Source organism: Drosophila subobscura, chromosome A, assembly GCF_008121235.1.
Source record: "Drosophila subobscura isolate 14011-0131.10 chromosome A, UCBerk_Dsub_1.0, whole genome shotgun sequence".
Taxonomy (NCBI): Eukaryota; Metazoa; Arthropoda; class Insecta; order Diptera; family Drosophilidae; genus Drosophila; species Drosophila subobscura.
Genome location: NC_048530.1, coordinates 6,926,904 through 6,932,903, shown reverse-complemented (window position 1 = coordinate 6,932,903; position 6,000 = coordinate 6,926,904).

Below are 6,000 nucleotides of genomic sequence, written 5' to 3'. Positions count from 1 at the left end.
GGGGCGCCAGTGCGAGCTGTTTTCAGAGGGATACAAACGACCATTAAATTTTTATTGCCCAGAGCCCAGAGCCCAACCCCACGTTCCCATCAGCCTTGTCTTTCAATAAGGCACTTGACTAGGCCCTGGCCGGGCATCAATTATTAAGCACCTCGAAATTATGAGCGTCTCGAGGACCAGGTCAGGACACACACACAACAGAAGACGCGAGGAAGAGGCACACAAATTGCATTACTCCAAGCTCTAATGGTCTTCAAGATACACAAACAATATATCTCTAGGTGGCACAGAGATCTTAGATGTGTCTTAGACGGAAGTAGCCATGGAAAATATATCAAGTAAATGTCTGGACGTTGGAGAAGATGCTCTTTAAATGACTACCAAGGGAAGGATCGTTTACGGAAGCGGGAAATAACTCTGCTTTAAGCGAGGCTGTCTCATGTGATCCTTCGCCAGAGCCGGCCTGCCTGCGAGTCTAAGCCCTCCCTTCGGCGGACATTTAATCAGCGGCAGTTTAATTAAATTTTGCGGCACGCCCCGTTCGGGGGCTTCATTAATAATGCAGAGGACATGTTCCAGCAGCAATCCCTTCGCACGTGTCTGTTCCGGCGGACAATTTCTGCAGTTTCTTGCCTTGCCACGCATAAACGAACGATCTGGGACGAAAAGAGTGTGAATTATCTTCTGGGCGAATGCGAGTCTGAGAACGGGCTGCTGCGAGCGAGTTTGCTGCAAATGTAATGACATTTATAATCGAAATCTTTCATTAAATTAAGAACATTGTTTGCGGGCCGCCTCGGGCCACACTCGCAGACACCGCAGAGGCAGTAGACACTGGCAGAGGAGATAGGAGCGAAGGCAGAGTGCTACTTACATACACATTAACATACATAATTACAAATTAATTAGCGAACATGAATTGCAAGGTCGGAGCATGCCCACATCCGCAGCATCCACATTGGAAGGAGCCATGGGCATGGCAATGGCATGGCCCAGAAGCTCTGCACTGACCACACTGGATGCTGGACACTGGACACTGGACATTGGACACGCCCAGGCGGCTCGGCCACATGGTGCGAAGTGGAATGTCTTCTGTGTACATTCTACTCCACGGTCCACGGTCCATAGTCCATGGTCCATGTCCAACTCCAACTCCAACCTCAACCTCATCCGATTCGGAATCCGATTCCGTTTCGCCTTTCCGTTCAAAATGGTCGCAGTGTCGAGGCGGCTGTCACTTCCGGCGTAATTCGTAAACTTTTTTTTCCTCATTACACACACAAACACAGACACGGACACGCACACACAAACACACCCAGGGACACGCAGCTGCTGTACATGGCAAACAGATAATAATATATAACCAGCAAAAGGAGCCACAGGCCCTGTGCGTCGCAGCTCTTGATACACTTCTGCCGAAGCTACAATCAATGTGGATTCGATTTGAGCTAACAAAAGTCAGAAGAGCAGCAAAGAAAAGAAGGAAATTTGCAGGCAACTTTCATGGGAATTCGAGATGGGATTTCATAATAATTATTTAAATATATTTTCAGTTTTCCACACTGTGGCATTATGCTACGGTAAGAGCATTGGCTGGCAGTACTCCCCCACTTGTAAGGGTGTCGGAGAGAGCGAGCGAAGAAGAGGCCAGATAAAAATATTATGTTGTTCAAGTGAAATATGACACTCTCATGTATTCGCAATTATTTTCGCTATTCATTCGCCATTGCACACACACACACACACACACACAGACACACAGGCAGGCAGGACTTTTACAAAGGGAAAGAGGAGCCGTAGCCAGAGCAGGAGGCGGAGCAGCAGCAGCTGAAAAGGACATTCAGTCAAGACAACCCTGACAGCAGTCATGATGAGAGACACAGAGAGAGGAAGAGACCGAGACCCTCTCTCTCTCTCTCTTGCTCCCCGTCTGGTTTGCAAGTTAAAAGTTGTTTCATCTTCTGCCTGCCTGCATTGCACTGCACTCTATTGCAGCATTCCATAACGGAATCAAAAGCGGAAAGTTTTCCCTTCGAGTGGAGGCAACCGGAAATTGGCCCTCTATGAAAATCAGCCTGTCTGCAGCGTCTGCCTGTCACCTGCTGATGATGCACTCAATGAGTGAAACTGAGGCTGATGCCGAACTGATTGGGAAGCTACAATTGGGTTAGAAGTGCCAAATGCAGATGGCAATGGCAATGCCAATAGATGCGCAGCATCCGCCCAGCTGTCTGCTATTTGCTGCAAGGAAAGGGAAACTGCAAGCAGATGGGACATATATGCATCCCACACGCGCCATTGTCTGCATAGAAAATAGTATGACGAGCAGATCGAAGCTACGAGTGGGAGAACTTGGAGTACTTTCAGTATCCATTTGCAGCATGAAACCAAAGTTAAAAGCCCAGTAAACTCCTCCATTATGTTCTACTTTCACAGCGAGATAAAAGCTAAAATAACTTTCAAGATTCTCGGCTATTTGAAACAGCTTTCTTCTACGTATCCCCCATTCGGGGCGCAATGTACTGCCAATTCAATATCGAATTGGACTGCAGGAAGGCATTTACTGGTGTGTACTCTTGACATTCAGCTCGGTTAACTGATGCATCCGACTGTACTTTGTGGCACATCATCCATTTCTGGCCGCTTGCCATCATCCATCTGACCTGATGGATGCCATTTCCTTACATTTCGCGCTCCTCTCTCACATTTCGCGGTCCTCGTGCGAGGAGAAAATTAATTTTTCTCATTTTGCGAATATTATTTTCGTTCCATTTCGTTTCATTACGCCTCAGCCTCATCGTTTTCGCCTCTTTTTTCTTTGGGTTAATGCTACATTATTAAAAAAAAAGAGAAACGAAGGAAAGAAAACCGAAAACAAGGAAAGGAAGGAGTTTTGCGGTGTAGGAGAGGCAACAACTGAGGAAAGGAATCCGCTTAAACAGCAATTTTTTCCATTTCCAGTTACGAGTTCACGGGGGAACGAGGTTTTTCGGGAGGTTTGGGGTTTTTGGAGGTCTTTGGGTTTCAATTCACACTGGTTTTTCCTCCAACTGCTTTTGACATTCACACACACACACACACTGTCGAAAAGTGGCGTAATATTTGTCATAAAACTTTATGATGCACAAAATTAGTTTTACAGCATTGAAAACTCAACCATAAAGACTCCATACCAGTCTCCCCCTCCAACCCCAAGTATTCTTATGGGTTGGGTTTGTGGGTGGGGGGTGAGGTCAGGTCTGCATTTTTGTTGCCAATCGATTTTCAGCTGCCGAGTAGAACACTCTTGAACAGCATATTTTCTGTGCGTGTGTTTTTCCTGTTGCCATTTTTGCCATTTTGCGATGGATATCAGTTGAGCCCTTGAGCTTTGCCTTTGCCAATCACTACCACTCACTCACCCACTCCATCTCCATCTCTCCATCTCTCTCTCTCTCTACCTCTCTCTCTTGCTGTCACTCTCACACTCACTAGCGTGATGCTCATTGATGGCCATGTTCGCGGCAATATATTTATTTAGAAATTTTATGCCATTTAAGAGCGTAATTGTTTTTGCATGGCAGGCGAATCGCAAAAATTTCATTTACATTTCCCCACAGTCAAGGAAAGAGCGAGTAAGAGTGAGAGTGAGAGTTGGGCGTGAGAGAGGAAGAGGAAAGAGGAAAATGTTGAACCAAAAACCCAAACAAACCCAAAAGGAAATTGACAATTTAAACGAACCGAACGCCGAATGTTCTGAATGTTCACGAACGCAAATAAAAGGCACACATGGAGCGACCGAAGAGGAAAGGGTTTGTTTTCTACAATCAGAAATGATTGGAAATTCCAGGGAAACTCTCAGATTAGAGCTCTGCTCGGAGGCAACACAACGGATTCCCACTGAATATTCCAACTGCCACACAAAACAAATCAGCAGAATTATTGGAATTATACGAAAACAGATTTGCATTCAGCAGCACCCCTGACTGCGAGAAATGTGAAATTGTACAGCTTAAAGTGCGTGGAAGTGCGTATTCCTTTGAGTTTGTAATCACTTCATTTGCCACTCCAAATTTAGGTTTTTCTTATGCCCCCCCAGTGGATGGATTTATTTCGATATTAATTCTGCTGCTGTGGGTACTTCCGGGGATAAGCCAAGTTATTTTAAGGCTCCAAACAGCTGCCGGAATTCACGGGAATTCTTGGGAATAATCGAAGCCAAATGTCAGAATGGGAACAAGATTCTCCTTTTGTTTTCGTATCATGAGCTGGGGACATCCTAGGGCTTCTTCCCTTGGCGCCGTCAACATATGCTCTTGTCTGACAAGCGGCTTCTTGGGGCAGCTCAATTGACAGGAGACACGCAGCCCGACACTCACCCCCGAGCGCTCCAGCCCATCCCCTCGCATGTTGAGCTTTAACACGACATGGAAGCTGAATTCCAGGGAATTCTCTTTGGAGTTTCCACCCGAATGCACTGATTTAAAACGAAGCCTCGCAAACTGGCACGCCAAATTTACTTAAAGGCATATTGCAAATTTTGCTCCATTCGCCCAGACAAGTACTCGCACGGTGTGAGACTTTTAGCAGCATGCCATCTGAAGGGCATATCCATTAGGGTTTGCTTCTTCAAATGTTCCTTTAAGGAAAGAGCATGTAGATTCTTGAGACTTGGCCCGAGTGGGTGCACAAACTCTTTGCTTTAAGAACAAATTTAGAACTTTACGCCATTAAAGCATTTAATTATTATGTTTATTTTAATTTCTAGAAGACTTTCTGGGTAGACCTTAAGTCAGAAACCCACTAAAGATCCTAAAGTGTACAAAATTCTCCAATTGTTGATCACAAAGATATTTGGAAATTGACTTTGTTTACTTGAAAGTTGAGTGCATTTTTCTTACATCTTTCTGTAGGCTCATTTCAGGAGGATACATAGATGTCGATACATCTCGACAGCATCTTGGCAGTGTCTTTGGCACAGCATTTGACGAGAAGTAAATATTTAAAGGTACTAATTATTATAATTATATGCAGCTCTGTTGTGCATCTCCTCCCTCAACATTTAATGCATGTTTTCCCATGGATTTCCACTGCTTATCAGCCTGTTACCTTCTGCCCGCGCGTGTCCATATACCCGCTCCTCTGGTGTGGCTGCAAAGGCAGAGGGAGAGAGCCTGAAAGGGGCGCTGTGGAGTGACCATATAAATGATTAAATAAACATTTATAAATTGTTATTATTGATTTCATTCTGCTCTCATTTTCCCCCCGATGTGCTGCTGCCGCTGTTTCAGTGCAACATATTTTTTTTTTCCACTGGCTTTATTTTCTGATTTGTGTGTCAAAGTGGCTGTTGCTGGTGTGTGGACATACCCTTAAAGCGGGCATTAACATTTCCAACAAACAAAGATACATTTATGCCACACATTTACTATCCAAAGTTCTGCAAAGGGTGTGCTAGGGTGCGGCTTTTCTGCAGAACCCTTTCCGTTCCATTGAAGGCTTCATTTTGTTTGCATTTTATGGCGTGGAAACTATTGAATATTATTTGTTGCCGGCCAGTTGCTGGCATGCATTTCATTATATGTATCTTTGTGGTTGTTCCTGTTCCTGTTGCCGTTGCCGTTGCCGTTGCCGCTGCTGTTGCTACCTCTTTTGCTGGGGGTTATTATGCCACATTCATTATTATTTCCATGCCGTTTTTTTATTTTGTTTGTTTCCGCTATGCTTTGTGTACTTAAGCATATTAAGCATCTGAATGTTCACAGCAATCTGTATACGTTTTTTTTTTGCTCATGTATTTGCAGGCTTTAAATGGCCAGCACAGAACAGACCACAGAATAGTACCATACAATACGTAAGGGATGGGGCAGCCCCCTCGTTGTCTCTGTCGTTGAATGAAATCAAAATATTTGCCAAGCAAAAACGAGTGCCACTGAAGCGAGAGAGACAATGCGTCGTATGTGTAATATTCGCATGCTGTTTCCAGTCTCAATTTTTATTATTTTCTTAGCTAAAACAGGG